We start from the raw sequence: 23195 nt of genomic DNA on the forward strand, positions 1-23195 counted from the left end.
AATGTTGACGGTGAAAACATTATTTGTGTATGGCAGCTGCACTGTGGCTCCCTCTCACGTTTGCCGCATGGTCTTCGTCATGAATAGAACCTTGGGGATCTCTCTTCCAGGGCTTCTCAAAAGGGAGGAAGATGCCTGCTGGGTACAGGTGAGTGGAGCAAGATCATCTGAAAAAGCCTATGCACTATTATATATTTTGAAATTTAGAAGATCAATTCAAAACCCCTATTATCTTCTTTCTTTTTATGAGACAGTGTCTTGCTCTGTTGCCAAGGCTGGAGTGCAGTGGTGTGATCACGGCTCACTGTAGACCTCCTGGGCTCAAGTAGTCCTCCCACCTCGGTCTCCTGAGTAGCTACGGGTGAGCGCCACTGCACCCAACTCTGATATTTCCATAATAAAAACTATTGACAATAAGGAGAAGAGTAATTATAAGGGGTGGGGGATGAGGTGATGATCAAGTTGGGGGTGGGAACCAGGCTTCTCAAAGTTCACCTGGTTATGTTGTTTTGAGGTTTGAACCATGTGAATGTGTCACCTGTTCAGAGCAAAAATGAAATAAAACATTAAAATCAAAAGCAGGAAAAACAAAAAGAGACAAATTTTGCTAGGTTGGGATAAGACGTAATGATTCCAACACCACAACGTTCCATTCCCCCACCAGACTTCTCTTTTGTACCAAAAGAGAGTGTGTTTTAACAAAAGTTAACAAACACTCCAGGAATGGGGCCACTCTGTTTGGAAGGAGGAAGGTGCAGCAGAGAGAGGAAAGTGTCATGTCCAGTTGCCGTTGAGTTGGCTCAATCTCTCCCCCACTCGGAAGCTCAGGTGGTAGATGAATTTGGTAGAAAGCATTTTGGCCTGAATATGAAGCTAGTGATGTTTGTTGACGCCTGCATTTGGATGTTCATAAGTTACTAACGTGGGGCTGACATGAGCATAGCTGACGGCTCTATAGCTATTGACAGTAACATTTAAAACATTTCCTTCTCTTCTCTGAACCTTAGCCTCACTTAAAAACAAAACAAAACAACACAACACAACCTACTACATTGCGAATACATGAAAAGGAGCTCAACTTCACCACTTCATAAATGCAAATCGGAAGGCGATGCCATTTTTCACCAATTATATTGACAAAGATGAACAAATTTGATCATCTGCAGTGATGACTCAGGTGTGGTGGAACAGGGCTGTCAGCACTGCTGGTGGCAGTAGAAACTGGACCAGAGTTTACGTTGGTGGCAATTTTGCCTTACGTACATAAGTGCATGTAATTTGAGACTTCCAATTCCACTTCTAGGAATTTGCCCTTCAGATACCCTGTGGCAATATGAACAAGGGCGCTCACTGTAGCAAGATTTGTAATGGCCATAAACTAGAAGCTGGGGATATAAATTATGATGCATCTATATAATGGAATCTTATACTGACGTCTAAATGAATGAGACAGATTTTATAGGAAAAGCACGCCAATTTATGTTATTAAATTAAAACAAAAATGCAAAAACTGGTGATGATAGCTTTTTTTTTTTTTTTTTTTTTTTTTTTGCAAAAAGTTATTTGCATGTGTTTGTGTAGATGGGGAATTTCTGGGTGGATGGGTTGACAATGGACCCCTCTGGAGAGTGAATGGGGGCATGAAACGAGCAGGAAACTAACTTGGATTGTATAACATTTCGTAGTGATTGAATTCAGTCACTACGGGCATGTGACTTTTATTTTTATTTCTATTTATTTGTTTATTTATTTGAGACACAGTCTCACTCTGTCACCCAGCCTGGAGTATAGTGGCACGATCTCGGCTCACCGCAAACTCTGCCTCCCGGGTTCAAGCAATTCTTGTGCTTTAGCCTACTGAGTAGCTGAAATTACAGGCGCATGCCACCATGCCCAACTAATTTTTGTATTTTTAGTAGACACAGGATTTTGCCATGTTGGCCAGGCTGGTCTCAAACTCCTGTCCTCAGGTGATCTACCTGCCTCTGCCTCCCAAAGTGCTGAGATTACAGGCGTGAGCCACCACATCTGGCCGAGTTTTATTTTTGAAAGGCAACTTTTCCCTCTGACAAAAACCTAACCCTTCATAGGCCATGTGAAAATCAAATTGGATAACTCAATTCAATTCAATCAACTTTTATTTAGCGCTGATTACATTTCAGCCACTGGCTAATGCATATAAAAACTGCTTCCCAAACCGTTAACCACCAGAAACACCGAGAGCAAAGCATTTATTTGAGATAGTACAGCTAATTAACCAAATATTTATAAGAGCCAGCTTCCATTTATAAGACAGAGCCCTCCCGAACAGCAAGATTCATTGCAAATGAACAGTCACTGTTATTTTATCAAGGTGCTAGATTTCAACAATACAGAATCACCCTATAACTTGAAAAAGCAGACACATAACAACTGCCCCCAAATCCTTCCAGAAAGCCAAAAAGGGGTGTGAAGATAGTTCAAGACCGGGGATAGATCACTATATATCACAAGACCTGTGATAGTATGTAATATCTCTCCTCTCCTGTCCTCTCCCCTTTCTTCCCCTCTCCTCCCCTCCCCTCTCCCCTTTCCTCCCCTCCCCTCTCCTCTCCCCTCCCCTCTCCCTTTTCCTTCCCTCCCCTCCCTTCTCCCTTTTCCTCCCCTCCCCTCTCCCTTTTCCTCCCCTCCCCTCCCCTCTCCCTTTTCCTTCCCTACCCTCCCTTCTCCCTTTTCCTCTCCTCCCCTCCCCTCTCCCTTTTCCTCCCCTCCCCTTCCCTCTCCCTTTTCCTCCCCTCCCCTCCTCCCTCTCTCTCTCTATATATACACATATGTATATGATATTTGCATGTGAGATATATATTATGTATACATACAAACACATATATATACACACAGAGAGAGAGAGAGAGGATTTATACTACTTTAGTTCTTTTTTTTTTTTTTTTTTTTTGAGGCAGTCTCGCTTTGTTGCCAGGCTGGAGTGCAGCGGCGTGATCTCGGCTCACTGCAACCTCCATCTCCCAGATTCAAGTGATTCTCCTGCCTCAGCCTCCCGAGTAGCTGGGACTACAGGCACCTGCCACCACGCCCGGCTAATTTTTGTATTTTTAGTAGAGATGTGGTTTCACCGTGTTAGCCAGGATGGTCGCGATCTCTTGACCTTGTGATCTGCCCACCTCGGCCTCCCAAAGTGCTGGGATTACGGGTGTGAGCCACCGCACCCAGCCACCACTTTTGTTCTTTTACTCATCCCTGCTGTGAGTTCTTGGCTTGCAGATGTTGTAAGATGTCATAATATTCGGCTATTCCATTAAACAGTGTCTGCTTTGAGCGCCCAGCCCCTCTGACTGCAGTCCTCCAGGGGTAACAATGCCTCTGATGTCCCCTGGTGCCCTGGGAGTGCACTGGTGTTGTCAGGTGAGACTGTTTTAGCTGAGATTTCTACTGTACCCAACTGACCTGACAGCTCTGTATAAACTTCTTCTTGGGTTGCAGGAAATGGGCTATAGGTGTATCCTAATGATCCTACGAGGCTGTGGCTGTTGCATATTTCAAAATCATCTTCCAGAGCAACATGAATCAATAGCGAATGAGCCATCTATTTTCGCCCTCCAATGACTATTCTTGTAAGGTGGGAAAGCATGTGGCTTCTTAAAATGAAAAAGGCATCACAGCCCTTTGGTATCTCACACCATCAACCTTCCTTCCCCTCCTGTATGAGCAGCAGCATGGTCAGGATGGTGTATAGCTTGGAGGAGGGAAAGTAAGGGCTGCTCTGGGGCAGGGAGGGTGACTGAGATCAGTCTCACCAGGTAGTGCCCTCCTTGGAGAGAGACCCTAGAGCTGCATGGTCTGGGTTCAGACTCCAACTTCCCTACTTAGCGCTGGTAAGATGGTCCGTGCAGCCGCCCTTTGCCTTAGTTTTCCCATCTGTGAAATGGGAATGATGTCCGTGAGGTGGCCCAGTGTGTTAGTACAGGCAGGGGGCTCCCAGCAGCACCCAGCATGCACTAAGATGTTGTTGAATAAGTAGAAGCAGGGACCAGACTTAGAGAGGAATGAGGGCGCAGAAGCTGGGGGGAGACTTACGCATTCTTCTGCCTCCCTCCTTGAGTCACCATTTGGGTGGCAAAATTGTTCTGGCTGAACTGTTTCTGAGGCGTTTGCCCTTCTGAGGACCTGTGGGGCTTGATGGGGCTGTGGAGAAGCCAGCAGGGTCAGTTTGGAGCCTGAGCAGAGGAGGCCAGGTGGGTTTCTCCAGGGTTGGTGGCACAGGGGCCTGAGCAGAGGAGCCCAGGTGGGTTTCTCCAGGGTTAGTGGCACAGGGGCCTGAGCAGAGGAGCCCAGGTGGGTTTCTCCAGGGTTGGTGGCACAGGGGCCTGAGCAGAGGAGCCCAGGTGGGTTTCTCCAGGGTTGGTGGCACAGGGTTCCACCAGGCAGGCCTGGCTTCAAACTGGGCTCTGCCATTTACCAGGTTCCCACCTGCCCCACTGGATCCTGGTTTCCCAATCTGTAGAATGGGGATGACTTTATACCACAGCATAAAGCCTTCAACTCATGTTCACCACTGAGACAGACACTGGGTATTTAGACTAGAGCTTGGGACCCAGATACAAGGGCTGCTAGGGCGGAGCTCAGGACTGAAGCACTACTTACGTGAGAAGGCGAGAGGCCCTGGAGGGCTTCACCTGGTTGTGCCTGGTCCCTGAAGCATTCAGGTTTCGGGTAAAGCCCTGGGCACAGCTCTGCGGCCCTCACATTTGGGGGTCCCTGATATGGAGGGCTGGTAGCTCACGCTGCATGTCACTGCGAGCCAGCTAGGAGGCTGTTGGAAGATGGCCGGAGGGAGAGAATAAGTTGGAGACCGAGGGGACAGCCATGGCCTGAGGACCACTGCTGAAGGAGATCCAACTGCTTTGCAGAGTGGAAGAAGGACCCAGCAGCCATTTTGTGCCATCGGGACAGGAGGATGGGGTGGCTGTGCTGCCGCGGTGGCCACAGGTTACATCCTACCTGGCATCTTTCTAAGATGAAGAGCTGCAGTGGAGGAGGGGCCCCCACGTGGGTGAAAGTTCCTCTCCCCTGCAGGCCTGGGAGGAGGGACGGGAGGAAGCTGGAGTGCTGCCCCCTTGGCTGTCTGGAGCTCATCTGCTCTGCCCCCGGTCCGGGAGGTGACCAGGGAGCCGAGGGGGCCTTGGGCTCAAACGCGAAGTCCCGTTTTGAACGGTGCCGCTTGCACTCCAGATGTGAAACTCCAGATGTGCTCCAGACCTCACTTTTTCTTACTTTAAAGCAAATGTGTTTAGACTGGGACTGTGTTTGACCTCTCAAATTCCAGGTTTTAGGTTTGCTGTAAACCTGTCCTCAACGTGGGGCTGTTTTCAGATTTGAAGGTGAGCTATCTTGACCTGGTTCACACCTTGTCTTGGTGTGACATGAGCTGTTCTGGCTCCTGAGGCGTGACCTGACCCGGACCCCGTTCGCTGCCCTGTGAGGCCGGCACGGGCCACCTCTGGCAGCGCTCGTGCCTGGCCATCACCCTTTGATTTGGTCCCACCGGCCGCCCCATGGCTCTAGCTGTTCCCCCACCATGAATCACAGCAGCCCTCGCTTCGGATGGCTGCCGTGAGAAGAAAGTGAATCAACCCAGCCCCTTTGGCTTTGAATCCCCTGCTCTGTCTCCTGCCTCCAGGCCCCTGTCCTGCCTCCTGGACTGGCTTGGGGACCTCTTTGGCTCCCCCCAGATCTACCGTGGCCTCCCCCAGGGGTCAAATGCGAGTTCCACTTTTGGAAGAGGCCGGTCCAGCCCAGCTGGACATCCTGAAGGGGAATGGAGCATCCCAGGCCAGGCAGCCTCTACAGCTGCCAGCCCTCTCATGGAGCCCAGAATCTTCTCCTGCTCTTCCAGCCAAAGGGGAGGCCCCCTGCTTGGGAGCTCCCGGGGGCTGTGGCTTGATGGCAGCAATCGCAGAGGTATCTGGTGTTACTTGGGTGTTGCTGTGGGAACCTCACCGCTCATGGGTTACCCTTTACACTGGTGACCTTTTCTTTCGTGTCTGAGCAGGATGACGTCTCAAATATCAAGAACTTTAATTTTCATTTAGCAACGTCCCTGTGAGGTGATTTCCAGCCAACTTGGAAGCGGAAAGTTCAGGCATTTCTGAGTGGGTTGAATAATAAAAATTTAAAAAGGATCCTAAAACAAAATGAAAAAGGCCCCAGAAAACCCAGACTCTCACAGATCCCCAAACCCCGTCATGCTTCTGTTTCCTCAGGAAGGTGACGCGGTTTCAAGCCCTTGTTGCATGTCAGGTGCACTGGCTACAGTGGGAGCTGGTGGCACTGGTGAGTGGGACATTTCAGTTCTAAATGGATCAGGGAAGTTGCATCCTCCCCCATCTCCACCACTCGCTTGCCTACCGCAGCCTCTTTCCCCACCCCCCACCTGCAGGTGTAGCTGCTGTTGTTTCTCCCGAGGCGGCCACTGAGAGCCACAGTGTTCTCCCCTCAGGGTGCCCTTTGGCTTGTTGCTTGTGGCTACTCAGCCAGGTAAGACAGCTACATACCATCTTCTCAACATCTTCCCCAAGACCTGGACTAACTGTGGCATCAGACGTAATTGGGGTTTGAATCCTGGCTCTGCAACTTCCACATGGGTGACTTAACTTGGCCAGGCGCAGTGGCTCACACCTGTAATCCCAGCATTTAGGCGGGTGGATCACGAGGTCAGGAGATCGAGACCATCCTGGCTAACACGGTGAAATCCTGTCTCTACTAAAACTACAAAAACAAAATTAGCCGGGCGTGGTGGAGGGGGGTGCCTGTAGTCCCAGCTACTCAGGAGGCTGAGGCAGGAGAATGGCGTGAACCCGGGAAGCGGAGCTTGCAGTGAGCTGAGATCGTGCCACTGCATTCCAGCCTGGGTGACAGAGTGAGACTCCGTCTCAAAAAAAAAAAAAAAAAGTGACTTAACTTTTCTGATTATCAATTTTCTTGCCCATAAAATAAGGAAAAATACATTTTAACCCGTAGAGTTGTTTCAGAGATGAAACGAAGTGACATATGAGGTATATTTGATATGCCAGTCAACACCAGTTGAGGGTTTATCCTGCGCTGGTCACTATTGCAAGCTCTTCTAAGCACTGTGTGAACTCATTCATTCTCCTCTAATGACCCTTAGAGGTAGGTAACATTATTATTATCTCCATTCTTAACATTTTCTAAAAACAGTTATAGTGAGAGAAATTAACGTACTATACAATTTACCCATTGAAAGTGTACAATCCATTGCTTCTTGGCATATTTTTAAAAATTGTGGAAAAATATATAAAACTTATCATTTTTATAATTTATATTTTATAATTCACATCAGAACCTGGCGATGTGAATTATATTCATAGGGTTGTGCAGCCGTCACCACTATCGACTTCCAGACCATTTTTATCCCTCCCAAGTAGAAACACTGCACCATGTTATGCCCATTCTACAGATGAGAAAACCGAGGCACAGAAAGATGAGGAAACTTGTTCAAGGTTATGCAACCAGTGTCTGGCAGAGCCCGGGTGTGAGCTCAGGTCATTTGGCTCAGAGCCGGTGCTCTTCACCTGCACGAGGAGCTGGGTATTCTGTAGCCTCTAACTGAGAACCCATTCCGTGCCATGCTCTTTCCTTCGGCCATTGTAACAAGGCTGCAAGACAGACAACGATTGCTGTTCCCATTTTGCAGCTTAGGAAACCGAAGCTCAGGGAAGTTAGACAACTTTCTCAGGGTCACAGCCATGGTGAGCGGCAGAGCCAGCTTTTGACCCCGGGGTCTCACTGACCCCAGAGTTCACAGCAGAGTCGCAGAGCTTTCCTGGTGTCCAGCCTAGAGAGCACACAGTAGGTGCGCGGAGTGCGAGCTGAGCTGCCCTTCGAGATGCAGTTCCGAGGGAAGTCTAGGTCCGGGAGACCCCAGCGGGTCCTGCAGATAAAGGAAAGTTCTCCAGTCAGCCCCAGAGGAACGCTGATCCCGAGGCAGGGCCCGAGGTTCCTGTTCGGGGCCTCCCTGCTGTGAAGGAGTCCTGGACCCCCGAGGTCCATGGAATTCTGCAGGGGAAGGCCTGATATGGAGGCCTGTGGAAGTCACCGAGGAGCCCCTCTCATACCACCTCACACTTATTTCTTCAGGACTTCAAAGTGCCTCGCCGGGAGGAAACCATAGGGGTCTGCCTGAAGCTGTTAAAGCAGCCGGCAGGATTCGATGTGTGCCCTGATTGCCAGGGTGGGGGCGGGGGGTGTAAAAGAGAGAAAGATTATACACAGGCCTAGGAATGATGAAAGGTCTTAGGCAATGAGGGGGACTTGAAAAGAGGCGACCAACAGGTCGGCTGGTATGCCTGGAGACGGGAGGCGGTGCGTGTGGAGAGCAGCAAGTGGTGCGGAATGAGGCTGGGAAGGTGAACCTGGAGGCCCTCCCTGAGGCTGGATTGTGGGAGGAGCGGTGGGCAGGACCTTGAACATGACCCTGCGAGGCGGGCCGGGAGGGGGCGTGGCATGGTGCGGCAGTGGGCGGGCTTTGGCTGGGGCTGGGCATAGTCACGGCAGTGGGCGAGGTGTCGCCTGGCCCCGCCCCGTGGGTCCCACCCCGCGGGGTGCACCCCCCTCCCTGGAGCTCTGGCTGCGTGCTGGCTCCCAGAAGAGGAACCTGCTGCAGGCGCCGGCGCGGGCGGCGAGGACGACCTGTTTTTCTGACCCAGCCCGGAAGCGCTGGTGCAGGTGGTCTCTGAATGAGGGTTCCTCTTTGCCTCTGATGTCTGGAAGGGGAATTCAGCAAGTGGGACTCCAGTCTGGAGCTCTGACCCCAACTTCCTCAATCCAGGCCCTCAAAGAGGGCGGCCTGTGTCACCGGGCGCCGGATTCCCTGGGGGGTGCCCGGGGTTGGGGCGGCACATTCCCACCTGGAGTGCCCTCATGCCTGGCTATGCCGGACCTGCAGGGTCACACCCTCTCTCTGGACCTTTCCCTCCCCTGCACCCCCGCCCACGCCCCAGGCCCTCTGCTGCTTAAGCCATGGCCCTGGGTCTGTATCCTGACCTGGGCTGGTCATTGTTCTGCATTGGGTAGTTTAATTACAACTTTCTCTGCGCTCGTGATCGCAGGGACCCTAGCACAGGGCCTGGGACTTACTGAGAGATCAGTAAATGTTCATGGATGGTGGACATGGGTGTGTAGGATGCCGGTCTCCTCCCCTGAGAAGGGGCTTGGGCAGAGGAGTCCCTCGTCCGCCAGGAGCAGCCTCGCTCCACCTGACCAGGCCTGGGACAAACCAACAGGTTGCTGTCCTGGAAGGAAAGGGGTGCCTCCTTCCACCTGGGGAGGCTGAGCTGCTTCTCTCCTCTTAGGCCCTGTGCTGCAAGGTGCCCATACCTCCAGTCCGCACCTCAGGAGTCCTTCCCGTGTCCTCTGGGAGTTCCTGCCCATGCTGGCTGAGGCCCCAGGTCTGCCTGGGAGCAGTCCCACAGAGGGAAGGTGGTGGAGGAAGAGGCAGGGATGCTGGCTGAGGAAAGGCCCTCTTTCCTACGATGGCTGTACCCAGGAAGCTGGCCGCAGGTTCCCTAAGCCGAGGCAGCGCTGGCTGTAGTTTCTCTGGGCTTCTGGGCTGGTGCACCTGCCCCTGCCTTCAGAACGGGCCCCTGTGCATGGCTGGCATCTGTGATTGGGGGTAGTGCCTGTTTCTGAGTAATGTGAAAAGAGCAGCTTCTTTGACTTCACCATTCCTAGAAAATGGCCTCAACTTGCTGGAAGAGTGGGGACAGAGGGTCTCAGTTTCTCATGTGAAGCTTGCAGGCCATTGTCTTCAGCACCCAGCATGTTTTGGGGCCTTTGAGAGACTTGAGGGGCTTCTTGAGGAACTCTGGGCATGGGGTTTTAGCCGAGGCTGAAAGTGGAGTTCCCAGGCTGCTGTGCTGAGTCCCAGCTCCCTGCAGCCTCCTGGGTCTGGCCACGTCCACCCGCCCTCCTCCTTTCTCCTGCAGTTGTGCCTCTTTTCCCTGCTGCCTCCTCAGCCAAGCCCAGGGAAGGACTTAAAGGGCAGTGGAGGGGGAAAGAGGCTGGTGGCCTTGATGCCTCTAGGCAGCCGCCTGTTCTCTGGGCTCTGGGCCTGGGTGCCCAGGGAGGATGAGTGTCAGTGGATTTATTTTGCATCAGAAGGAACAGACTGCTCCAGATGCCTTTCCTGGAGTGTTAGGACTTGGGGCAAAAGAGATGGGCCCATCTCCTGAGTTTAGTGCCTGGAGTTTGCTTTAGTGCTAAAGCAAGAAGTAAAAATGGGATTTAAAGAAACCAAATGGAATCACAGTCATGGAGTGTCAGACCTGGATGATGCCTTGGTGACAAGGTGACCCCCTTCCCTTGGCAGACCAGTGGAAGGAACTGAAGCTCTGAGAAATTCAGGGATGTGCTAGAGGTTCCAGAACTAGGCCTGGAACTTTCTTCGGGGTTCAGTGCTATGCCCGAAACAGTGGAAGGAGCCCACAGCGTGGCACAGAGCCCCTTCAGAGCTCCAGCAATCTTGAGCTTAGCGTATGAGTAGACCCTGGAAGCCAGAGGACTACCTGCCATCTCCCCAGAGTTCTCAGGACCAGTGCTGCTGAGGTGATGCACTTGAAGTGTGTGTCCACAGTGGTCAAAAGTTAGCGCTGGGGCCCTGTGCCCTGGCTCCCACATCTCCAGGTCTGGCCTCCATCGGCCCCTCCCTTTCCTTTGTGGCCTTGGCCTTGGCTTATCAGTGTCTCTGCCAGGATGTCCTCATCCTAGAGGGTGAGCTGATAAGGCAGTCTCATAGGATGCAGGGTTGGAAGGTGCCTCAGGGACACTTCAGCTGAGCCCTCTGTGAAAACACCAACCCCTGCAGGAGGTGGCAGGCAGAGGGGCCCAGGCTGCACTCAGGCTGTAGGAAGTTTGTTTCTGTGTTTGCCCTCCCCATGGGCTGCACCATCCTCAGTGCAGGGGCTTCAGCTTCCACACCTAGCACAGTGCCGGCATTGCTGGACACTCGAGAAAGGTGAGTTCCCTCCTGCTGGCTGCCTCCGCCGCTGTCTCACCAGCCTGGGTGCTGGGTGGTGCCCGCACTCCTGGTGTGCTGCCTGCCTGCTTGCAGGAAGTCCTGATGCCAGTGCACCGTTTGCTTGAAGAGCTAGTGAGCTCCCTGTGGGAGGTGGGGTCTCCTAACAGTCTCTCCCCACATCCTGCCCTGCTCCTCCCAGCTTCCAGATCATGGAGGATGCCCCCAGCTGCTGACTTGTACTCAGTGGCACTGCAATTTCCAGAAGAAACCTCAGACCTGAAGAATCTATCTGCCCAGGCATCTGCCCCTCCCACCCTGCTGAGAGTCCCTGTCCTCTCTGGAGCTGGCCTCCTGGGGCCCTTTTCCTCACTGTCATGGCCCTTGGGAGCCTTGCCTTCTCCCTTCCCTAGGAGGAAGCCCTCAAGCCCCATGTCGGTGACCGTGGGGCAGCTCAGTGTTTCCTGCCTCAGCAGCTCTGCCCACCTCCAGTCCGTCAGCAGATTCTCCCTTGCTGGTCTGGCCTTTCGCTCCAGCAGTGGCAGGCACAGCTGCCCACGTATCTGCTCCTGTGTCACCTGCAATCTTGTCCCAGAAAGAAAGGCTGTAAGGATGTTCTCATCTGCTGCATTCTCATGCTTAAAGGGCAGGAAGGACCGTGGGACCTCCCCTCAGGGTGAGGGCCTGATTGGACACAGTCACCAAAGGGCTCCCCGAGGGAGCTTCGTGAAAAATGCCTGATTGTCACATGGTCACAGAACAACATAAGCCATAATGCTATCGTACCATATACCACTCATTTCATGTACTAATTTCCTATTTTGTCGTATGGAAAATATTTGACAACGCCTCTAGGGGAACATTCGAGCGTGCACTGGGGGTGGTGCTAGTGTGTGCCTGCTGGAGTGATCTGTGCGAAGCTGCATGCTCACCCTTTCCCCCACCTACCCCACTTCCCTGAATGTTGAGACGCATTTAAAGTCGCAATTTTTTTTAAGTCTCCTTTGCTGAGTAGCAGAGTTTCGCCTTCCAAGCATGGGTGATCGATTCAGAAGTTCAGTTGTTCATTCATTAAATAAGTCAAATTTATTGAGCACCTACTATGCACCAGGTGCAATGCTAGATAGGCTGTGGGGTGCAACAGTAAACGAGACTGGCACAGCCCAGTCCTCATGCAATTGTGGGTCCGTTGGTTTGAGTCCTAATTCTGCCATTTGCTCTGTAACCCTGGGCAAGTCATTTAATCTTTCTGAACTTTAGTGCTTTCATCTATAAAGTGAAGATTGGAATTCTTGCCTCACTGAGTTTTCCTGGTACATAGTTGACACTCAATAAATGGCAGCTATTCTTTTTACTATTTTCCAGGCCTTGAGCTTCCTTTTTTCTTCTCGCTGTGGAAATTGCCTGGAAAGCTATGAACTGTTGGTTCTTGAATCAGTTGGCTGCCCCGGATGTCTGAATCCCTTGGAAGGAACCTGGAGGAGTTGGCTGATGGGCTCCAGGTACGTGCCAGGCTGTGGATCTGCCGAGCTTCCTAGTGACCTGGAGTCTGAGCTGCAACTATGTTCTGTTCTAATTTCTGTGTCTCTGTATTCTTTGTAATTGGGCCACGCTCTTAGACAGCTAGAGCAATTAATGACCTTGAGAAATGATCCCAGCGCTGAATGCAGAATCCTGCTCTTTTGAAGTCAGCCACTTTCTTTGTGGGTCTAAACGTGTTTGTGTTTTCCCCTCTTGGGCATGTGCCTCCTCCTTCAGCTTTGATGCTGCCTCTATAACAACAGGGTTCAGAATTATTAATTCCTCTGCACAGCAAGGTGCAGTGTTATTATACAAAAAGGGGGAAATATAATTGCTATCTTGAGTAATCATTTTCTGAAGGCTGAAAGTGTAACCTTTAATTAATATTTCATCTGCAGCCAGGGTGGGTAACTTGAACAGGGCCTAAAAATATTCCTGTCCCGGTGCATGGAGAAATCATGAACTGTGCGACATGGAGCCAGTGTGTGCTATTGAATTGTTGGCAATTATTTCTAAAATTAAAATGTTTAACCGCATTAACCCATAATAAAACGGGGGGAGAGCTATAGAGGTGCAACTCTTTACTGAGTAGGATAAATGTGCAAATTCCTGGCATAATTTGTCTTAGCCACCTGCATTGGGAGAGCCATCTCACCTGCCTGAGAAATGAATTTGGGGCCCAGGGGCCTGTTGGGCCAGGAAGTCACTGATCAAAGCTTGGCTTCCAGGTGGTGGCTGTGTCCACCAGGCACTGTGCGGGCTGGACTTGGACTTCTACAGGTCACTGGGTTTAAGGGTGGGATGGGAAGCACTGTCTTTGGTGTTTTCCAGAGCGGGGCACTTGAGATGTTCAAAGTGCTTCCTGAGAGACGGCCAAAGGGTGTTCTCTGGGTGGCCTGGGAGTCCAAGAGACATGTACTCTGGGGCAGGAAGAGGGCAGGTGAGGACCTGGCTCAGGGTCTGCTGGGAGAGGGAAGGAGGGAGCCAGTCAAGGGCAGGAGGAAACGGAGTTGCGAGTCATCTGGTGACCGACAGTGATTCTGGGTGACTTCCATCCCGGCCTTAGGGATTCCTCTGGATAGGATCACAGGGCTGGCTCTGGTGAGGGTACAAAAGTCCTTAGTCATGCGCATGTACATCAGCACAGCTTTTCATGGTATACGCATCATCTCACTGACAGGTGCTACCGGATCACTCTAACAACCCTCTGTATTAGACCTGTGTTGGAACTGTGGCCATGTGTTCACAACAGCAGCCATTACAGGTGTTTCCTGAACTCTTGTCACGAGCCTCTCTGTCGGCTCCATCTCATCGATCCTCCCAGCAACCCACAAGGAAGGAGAGGTTTCTTTACAGATGAGGAAACTGGGGCGTTTGGCTAAAGTTGTTGATTTGCCAGAGTCCCACAGCAGTGGGTGAGTTGGGACAAGAACTCGATGGCCTGCTGGGTAGTGAGGACTGTGCAGAATAGTCTGGGTTTGGGGACCCCTGTGGGGCACATGTGTGAGGCTCGCTGCATGTTGCATTCGCTGGCCCTTCTGGATCTCCCTTGGGGTCCCCAGGAGTCCTCACCCAAACCTAGGACCCATCCATGCAAAGGGACACATCGCTTTATCAACACCATTGAGATGATTGAAAATCCTCCTGCTCGTAGGACCCTGGAGTTGCTGTGTTTCTGTGTTGGGCTTGTTGAGTCTCTCTTGAAAATAATATTGGCTAATGGGTTTATTGCCATTTTATTGATCACCAAGGGAATGGTCTCAATGATTAACCATATTGAGATTTCTAGACATGTTTGCCAGCCCTGGTGTCGTCAGGAATGCCCTCAGCAGGGAGAAAGGCTGCTGGATGTGTAAATGGCCACCCCTCCTCCCCCGCTACCTGCTCCTCAAGGTGTAGGAGGCTGGAGAGGAGCAATTAATTTGATTTTTCTTTTTCTCTTTGGAGAGAAGAGTGTTCTGTGCCATGTACCAGGAAGCAGGGAAGGACAGGTATGCTGACGACAGCTCATCTGCAATTCCCATGCTTTAGTTCACTCGATCTCACAGCAGCCCTGCCGGCTGGTGTTCCTATCCTTCCCATTTTATACAAGGGGAAACTGAATCCTTCAAGATGGGGCACCAGCCAGGGCACTCCCGTCAGTACAGAGAGCCAGGATTGGAAGCCTGCGGGGAGCTGACCTCCAGCACAGGCAGTGGCTCTCGGTCCCTCCGACTGACACTGGGACCTTGCTCTCTTCACTGTGTTGATGTGGGCTGCTTCTACCAGCTCCACTCCAGCTCATAAAGACACTTCTAAGAGGTTTAACAAGAGTGACTTCATTTTATTTTTCTCCCTTACTCATTCCTTTTTTAAAATTATAAAGCAATACTTGCTTACAAAAAGTTTAAGGAGTTTTCTTCACTAATCATCTCTCAGAAGTAACCACGGTTAATAACTTGGTGTATAGTGTTCTTCCATGCAAATAGGAATCTTTAAAGATATATAGAGATATCTATACACATGTGACTTTTTATTGATACAAAATGAGCACATATAAGCATATATGTCACAGCAACTTTTGTAAAGGTCAAAGACTGGAAATACCAAACACGTCCCTCAAAAGGGATTCAGTTGAATAGATTATGATGCAGACATTTAATAGAATTATTGTTTGGTCATTAAAAAAAAAGGCAGCTCTCTGTACAGATGCGAGAACTCCTTACAACACATTGTTAAATAAAACATTGTATGCACATCATCAACCCACTTAATTTTCCATCACAGCTTCACAGAGAGGCAGATGCCACACAGGCCACCCACCCAGATGCAGAGCCAGATTCCCTGCGTGGACTGGACGGGAGTTTCCCAGCTGGAGTTCTCTCGGCCAAGCTGCCTGTGACATGGGGTTGGAGGTGCTCCAGAGAGTCATGGCCACCCCTGGAGGAAGTGACTTGTGGCTGACTGCTCAAGGGGAAGTCCTGTGGCAGTGGAGTCGTCAGCATTAATTCAAATAAGGTAAGTACTTTGGCAAGGATGGGGGAGGGGCTGAAAGGTCGGGAGTAACTGCGATGACCCCAAACTTGAACTGAAACCTCTGGAAGGGCATTGTATTCGAACTGTTTAAATGACTGCACGGAATCATCTCGTTTTTACATCAGCAGAAGCCTAGGTTCAGAGAGGTGAAGTGACTTGTCTGAGGTCACACAGCACGGTAGTGATTGGGCTGGGTCTGAGGGCCTCTCTGGGGGTGCATCTGAAGTCTCTGTGCCTCAGGGAAGCAGGAGGAGTGGAGATTGGGGCTGTGGCCAGGCTCTTCCCAGCCTTTCTAGGCGTCTCTCTCCTCTTCAGTGTCATCTCAACTTTCCTTTCCCTCCGTTTCTTCCTCCTCTGCCTACAACACCCTTAGTTTGTTCTAAATGCCCCCTTGTCAGAGCTGAGGAACTTGGGGTGACTTGCTGAAGACCCTGGGTGAAGATCCTGGCTTGATGCATTCTTCTTGGACCCCTTGGCTGTTCCTGGGGTGTAAGTGTGTGTGTATGGTGTGAGTGTGTTGTGTGTGTGCACGTGTGTGCTTTGTGTGTGTGGTTTGGTGCCTGTGGTACGTGAATGTGTGTGCATGCACATGTGTGGTGTGATGTATGGAGTGTGTGCACAATGAGTGTGTATGGTGTATGTGCATGCATGTGTAGAGTGTGCATGTGTGTGTAGTGTGAATGTGTGGTATGTGTATCTGTGCACGTGTGCAGGGTGTAGCTGGTGTGTGCTCAGTTGTTTGTGATGTGCGTATATGTGCACGTGTTCATGCATGTGTGTACCTGTGTGGGGTATGCCTGTGTGTGCCCGTGCATGCACGTGTGTTTACGTGTGTGCATACGTGTGTGCAAGAGGAAACAGATGGTGACTTCGCTACAGCATTGTTTAGCTGACCCCAGTGCAGGAGCTGCCCTCACCGTCTGTGTCCCCCTTTTCGGCAGCCCCAGCCGGAGTTCTGCCTCATGCCACACGCGGGTCCATTCCCGCGGAGTCTGGACTCTGGGTTAAGAGAGGTAAGCGCTCAGAAATAGTAAACCACTGTTTTCTTGCCGGCTGTTTGCCCTTATTAATTCAGGTAGCAATTACCCATTCTGAATATTTGGCAACTAATTAGTTTTCCCGTGGAGATGGCAGAATGAGGAATGCTCTGCTCTGACCTGATCCACTTTCTCAGTTCCCGGGGGCGGGGGTGGGGGGGCTGGGGGAGGGAGGGCACCGAGCGTGGGAGTGAGAGCTGCAGAGAAGTCTCCTCAAAGCCCGGGATGCCCTTTAGCTGCTGGGGTCTTGGCTAAAAATCTTTAGGAGGATAAAAATAACCCACCCAGTGTTGGTTTTGTTGGGGCTTTCATGTCACGGGCCCATTTCCTCTGTGGGTGCAGCTCCTGGCAGTGCGCCGGATAACGGAGGAGGTGCTGTCAGCGCAGGCTGAGGGCTGCTCTCCAAGCAAAGTGCCTCCTCTTTTGGGAACCGAGTCCCTCATTTGGACTCGGGATCCATAGGAGACTGGAACCTGGACCGCAGGGACCCGACGCTCAGGGTGAGGGCACCCCTCAGACCCCAAGAGAATGGGGCCTGTGGAACACGTAATTCGGGGACAGGTTGGAAGAGGCACTCAGATGACCGTCTGGCCGAGCTCAGCTGGGAGTTGAATCAGAGATCGTTTCTTATCAACCACTAAGCCCCTTGGCCAACATCTGGCCTATATTTGCCTTTTTAGCTCCTGAGCTTTCTGTTACTGGGAAGAGTTGTCAGTGACATGATCTGGTTCCCGGAGGCACCTCTGAGAAAGGGTTCTAACTGATAGGAGGGTGCATGGACCAAGGCCAGCTCAATCCAGCAGCCTCCTGCATTGGAACAGCCCTCGGGCAGGAATCTATTTTGGGGAAGTGGTAGATGGATGAGCCAACCCATCGTACTGCTTGCTATACCTTTTCTGGTGGTGGGGAGGGGGCTCAGACTACTGTGGGGAGTGAATGCAGTTCAGGGCACCACAGACCAGCCCGCTGGCGGGGGAGGCTGCCTCCAAACGCCTCCCCGCACACTGTGTCTGCAGGGATGCAGAAGCCTGTGAGTCACAGGCCTTCTTTCTGCCCAGCACAGTCATGCATTTGTGTCTGTGAAAGGTGCTCTTTGCCCGATGGGGGCTGGGAGGCCTCCAAGCCGATGTCCCCACCCATAGCCGTGTTTTAGAGCCTTGTCTTAGCTGTGGGCAAGACCGGCTGCCCGCCTTCCTCCTTGGACACAGGTCCTCTCCAGAACCTGAGGTGGGCATCAGCATTCTCAGACTGGCACCGGCTGGCTGCATGCCCCCTCCTTCTTCTGTGTCCCTGACACTCAGCATGTGCCTGTCCGTCTGCACGCAGCTGGGGCCGGCTCCAGTCAGCTGCACACAGTTTGCCCAGCTCACCTACTTATTGTAGTTCAAGGCCAGGGACCCTGCCTTCTGTGTGTCTGGGGTTTCCCCAGGGCCTAGCTTTCGCTCTGGCGGCCGGCCCTAGCGGGTGGCCGATGCTGGGTCACATATTCGGGCTGGTTTCCCTAAACTGCGGCAGCTGCAGTTCCTGTACAGATAGGCTCAGCGAAAGTGCCGGAGCCTTGGGTTCAGACCTGGCGAGTCCCGGTTCTGCCGGTTGTGTGTGACCTTGGGCAAATTCTTTCAGCTCCAGGAACCTCGCTTTCCTGGCGATTGCTGTATTTTGGGGGTAGACGACACGCATATTTGTCATTGGAGAGAACCACATGCTCCGGTCCCCAGCGGCGTGCAGGGGCTTCAGGGAAGAGAGTGTGTGGAGGGTGACCTTTGCAGTTTGCAGCTGGACAAGTGGCCTTGGGCCTCCCTGTAATCCCTCAGGTGTCTGTAGGGTGAGCAGGCGTCACTCCTTCCTCCCTGGAGCTGAGAGAGTTCTCCTGCTTTGGCCGGGAATGACCGGCTTAGAGCTGAGGTTGGGGTGACACCCAGGTGTTTTCCAGGTCACCCAAGGGACAGGGTTGAAACAAGCACCATCCCAGAATTCCCAGGCTGGGACGTGAAGTGGCTTTGCGGCGCAGACTGGCTGTCTCGCGACGTGGGCCACTGCTTGCTTCCTCCAGGCCACACCTGACCTCGGCCTAGGAGTGAGCTCAAAGCTGCACACACAATCCCTTCAGCTGGATTGGGAAATGCAAAAACACCAGGTGCAGGGCCGTCGGTTAGAGTTTCCATTTACATTACCTGGGGCTTTTCTGTCCGGCTCGCCCTTCCCCCACCACCTTGCACAGGCCTTCACTCCCACAAGCCCAGGGGGTGGCGGTTCTTCCCAGACAGTCCACCTGGGGAATGTGAGCACCAGGCAGGCCTGGCCTCCCGCTGCAGACAGGACACACAGCTTCTGCGGGGGGACCTGGCTCTGGCTGGGGAATTTTGACCTGCAAAAGGCAGACAGCCATGTGACAACTGTGGAGGCCGGGATCCTCGGTCCGAACCCCTCATTACCTGGGTGGCCCTGGGCAAGTCAGACCACCTCCGATTTCTCCTCTGCACGTGGGGATGTGAATACTTCCTTAGAGGCTATTGGTGGGGATTAAATAAGCAAAGGATAAGAGAGGGGCCGGAAGGGTGGTGCTTGATACGTGGTGGCTGATGTAATCACCACCCCAGCATTCAGTGCAGGCTCTCTGCCTCTGGCTTCGCGGAGTTGGCACAAGTATCACCTCATTGAAATGGCATAACGCTCTCATAATGTAGACATTATTCTTCTTGTTCTTTCCATTTTACCAGTGAGGAAACTGAGGCACAAAGAAGTGAAATAACATGCCCAAGACGCAGCTAGTCAGTGGTAGAACCCGACGTTGGCATCTAGGTGTGCTGACTTCCAGCACTGTGCTGATGGACTCTGGGCGGGCTGAATTCCAGCACTGTGCTGGAGCTGTTCCTCTCACTCTGCTCCCTCAGTGGCCCCGGACGCCCCTGTGGGTCCCAGGCAGCTGGCATGACCCGCACGCAGAGCCTCGCTGTGGTTAGCATAGAGCCCTGGGGAGGCCAGCTCTAGACCCTGCTGCTCCATTTGCAGGTGGGCTGGGGCGGGAGAGGTTGTGGGGAGGGTGTGGGCTCCCAAGCCAGATGCACCTGGCTGTGCTTCCCAGCTGTGGCATTTACAACTGTGGATTTTGATTTTGTCACTAGTAAGGGTACAGTCAAGAGAAGCCACTAGGCTTAGGCTGTTAGCTTCCCTTCCTTGGACTTACCCAGGTTCCCCTTCTGTGAGCCTGGTTTCCTTCTATGCTTTCTTCATTCAACAAACCTTTCTGGGAAGCTTTTTCCTGTAAATCTCTGGACTAATGAGCAAGACTCAGTCCTTACTCATCTGTTGAAGGGTGTGTGTGAGTGCATGTGTGTGCATGTATTTGTGTGCTTATGTGTTGCATGTGTGTGATATGTAATTCCAAAGACACAGGAGTAAAATAAGAGCCATCCACAAAGGCCAGAGGAGGGAAGCAGCAAGGCGCTTCCCAGCAGTCCTTGAGTGCAGACACTCAGGAAATGTTTGGGGAATGAATAGGAGGAAATCAAAGGAGGCTTCCTAGAGGAGGTGGCATTTAAGCTGAGGCTCACGGCGTGAGTCCCGTTTTGATTACAGAAAGAGAGAGGCTGCTGTAGGAGCCAGACTCAAAGACATGGAAATACCTAGCCAGAGGCAGACAGCTCCCAAACTGCAGTCTAGCCAGGGTTCCATGGGGCCTTGTTTTGTCACAGGCTGTGTGTTGGGGTTGGGGAGCAGCACAGGGTGAGTGAGTTCCTGGAGGAAAGTAATAAAGACCCATCTGTTTGTTCAACAAACATTTACTCGCTATGCACCCGGCCTAGTCTGCAGCTCAGTGAAGACCAGGATGAGGCTGTTGATGGAGCTGGCAGACTAGTGGAGGTGACTAACCCTGGAGCCACTTGGGGCCCCCACGGTGTCCCCGTGCTGGGGTGGGACTTCTGCAAGGCCCTGGGGGCCCTGAGCGGGGAGGGGGAATGGGAGAAGGAGGGCCATCCACAAGGGGTCAGGAAAAAGGGCATCACACAGCTGTGGCTTCCAGGCTACACAGGTGCTGTTGGGAGAGGCGAGGGAGGCCATGAGCCCAACCTGTGGGGCCTCGATGTGGGGAGGAGAGAGTCGGTCTGCGTGGGGCAGCTGCTGGCAGATGGCAGAGGCTGGGCACTTGCCTTTTAGGGCAGCGGTGCTCATGCTGCATTGAGCTCAAGTTACCTGGGGAAAGTGCAGATTCGGGTCCTACCCCCCGAGACGGAGTCAGTGGGGGCCTGAGGATGTGGATTTTAGTTTTGTGGTGTGTTTTTGGCACCCTAGGGAATTCTGACGTTAGTTCTTTGCTTAGTAGCCTGGGCAACAAGAGCGAAACTCCATCTCAAAAAAAAGGAACACCTCTCTAGAAGCACTTCAGGCATCAAAGCTAGAAATTCTTTAAAGTCCGTGATGCTGTTGCCTCTGCCTAGAACGCAGAGGCCCCAGGTAAGAGGCATGCAGGAGCATCACCGTGAACCCAGAGTTCCCACCTTCGTCAGTCTGCAGCTACCGCTTATTTCCTTTCAGGTCACTCCATTTCTTGTATTTCATCACCTCTCTCCTCATTCAAGAAAAGAGTTTCTGATGGCTTATAAAGATATCACAATATATGAACATGGCATACATTAAAAATGGGGTGAAAAGATGGCAAAACAAAGGCGGGCTTGACGCAGATGGGAAAGCAAGGCTGTTGCCTTGGCTGTCATTTCCTGTCCAGCTCCCGTCATTTCTTTCGGAGCATCTGGCTACTTTGTGGGCTGTGTGAAGGATTCGGGGTCAAGCCGCCAGGGCTCCTTCCCCTGCAGAAAACCTCGCATCTCTATAGAAACTACAGCTATCAAATCCACACTTGATTTGTTGAATGAAACGCGGTGCTTCTTAGTATGGGAGCAATGTCGAGGAAGTCTCATCTGGCGACAGGAAGGGCTGTGTGCCCAGTGCCGCCAGCGAGGTTTTGTGCCTGTGAATGCCGGCCCTGCGCTTGCTCGCTAAGCCAGCCCTGAATGGTCCGCACCGGCTGCAGGGCCACTTGGCCTCTGTGCCTGACCCAAGGTTCCCAGGCCCCGGGGCCCCCAGTTGCCAAGTCATCTCAGAAGGGGTTTTCCAGGAGCCTAAGGGGGCCCAGAGGCCCCCATGTTTTAGGGTGTTTGGTGGAAGGGGACTCAACCACATTGTGTGTGGTCCTTGGTGGAGAGAGATGTGTGCTTCAAGAAGAGCTTCAAAGCAGTGGACTCCACTGGAAGGGAGGCAGCTGAGGTTCTGGAATCTCTGTTTTGTAGATCTCTCCCTGCACACAATCTGCTTTCGTGTTCCTGATGGATTGAATCAAGAGTGAATGAGCTCTTCCTTCGCGAAAGCAAAACAAACTAAACGCATCAACCGCGACCGCAGAGCCCCCATCTCTCCCAGGAGGGTGAGCCCACGTTGTGTTTTCATTTGTCAGAAATCTATCTTAGGAAGCCATTCCTGAGATCTGTTCTAATTTAGGCCATTTAAAAAAAAAATAATGCAGTTGATTCTTTTCCCGTGATCTTTCTTTTCTCCATGACTTAAATTTCCCCAGGAACTATTCAAATGCCGCATCTGGGGTTTTGTTTTTGTTTTTTGATGAAGTCATGACTTTCTTTAAACAGTAATTATTAAACAAACCAAAGGGAAACCTTCTGTGAGGATGCTGTTTACAAATATCACCACTTTTACAATCAGTAATGGAGGTTGCAAAGTGCAGGATTCTGAGTTCCAGTGAGTCTGGGGAGTCGCTTGAGTCTTCCAATTGGTTCCTGCCTCGTCCAGAGGGTGGTTTCTCGCATGGGAAATGGTCTTCAATGCCCTTCCCTCCTCCTCCTCTCTCCTAACTCAATTTTTCCAGGGCTTTCATGTTTCGCTCCCATCGCAGGGTCGGGAATGCCCTGTGCTTGGTGACCATAGGGTGGTGAAGTCACCCTGCTCTGCTAGAAAAGGGACGAGTGCTGTGTTTTGGGTGGATGACCAAAGGCTCACTATCCCGGTGGCTCATTTCCTGGGGGCCTGCGGGCTGCCGGGAGCACCCTGAGGAGGACAGAGTGGAGTTGCAGCTGCCCATGCACTGCAGAGGGGACACGGGTGTTGTGCAGCATCTCGGGAAGGGCGTGGCAGGTGTGGCAGGTGCATGGCAGGGCCATGCCATTCTGTCTGTTGCGGGACCCTCCATCCAGCTCAGGGCCGTGGATTGAACAGAGAGACAGGTATGGCAGTTGAAACGCAAGGGTGCTCCCAGGTGAGCACTGGGGCTAGTTTTCCAGCTGGCAATGGGTGGGGTGTGGTGGTCAGAGGAGTGGGGTTTGGGTTGATGGCTGTGGCCTGGCTGTGGTGCTGGGAAGGGGTGATGAGAGATTGATGGGAGGTGGCACCCACGTGGGAGAGGAGTTGGCATCACAGCCATGCCCTCGGGGGTTGGCTGCTGCACTGACCCAGATTGTTGGGTGCTCCAGAGGGAGTGGTGAGTGGGAAACTGCACTAGGAACAAAGCTCTTCCTTCCTCCCTGCCCTTCTCCTTCCCTTCTTTCCTTCCTCTCTCCCCACCTCCCTCCTCGCTGTCTCCCTTTTGA

The 23195-nt window shown here is 52.2% G+C and overlaps 1 long non-coding RNA gene across 2 annotated transcripts; it reads left to right on the forward strand.

The window, feature by feature from the left end:
- Window positions 1-8631: 8631 nt before the first annotated feature.
- LOC107972263 (uncharacterized) lies at window positions 8632-22249 on the forward strand. 2 transcript variants are annotated; one of them, XR_001715004.3, is made up of 5 exons: window positions 8632-8739; window positions 12392-12528; window positions 13728-13962; window positions 15314-15544; window positions 21888-22249. It is a non-coding gene; the product is annotated as an uncharacterized LOC107972263 (long non-coding RNA). The 2 variants fall into 2 exon arrangements; XR_010149200.1 differs by lacking the exon at window positions 21888-22249 and adding an exon at window positions 16504-16575.
- Window positions 22250-23195: the final 946 nt, after the last annotated feature.

Source organism: Pan troglodytes, chromosome 12 (genome assembly GCF_028858775.2).
Source record: "Pan troglodytes isolate AG18354 chromosome 12, NHGRI_mPanTro3-v2.0_pri, whole genome shotgun sequence".
Classification (NCBI taxonomy): domain Eukaryota; kingdom Metazoa; phylum Chordata; class Mammalia; order Primates; family Hominidae; genus Pan; species Pan troglodytes.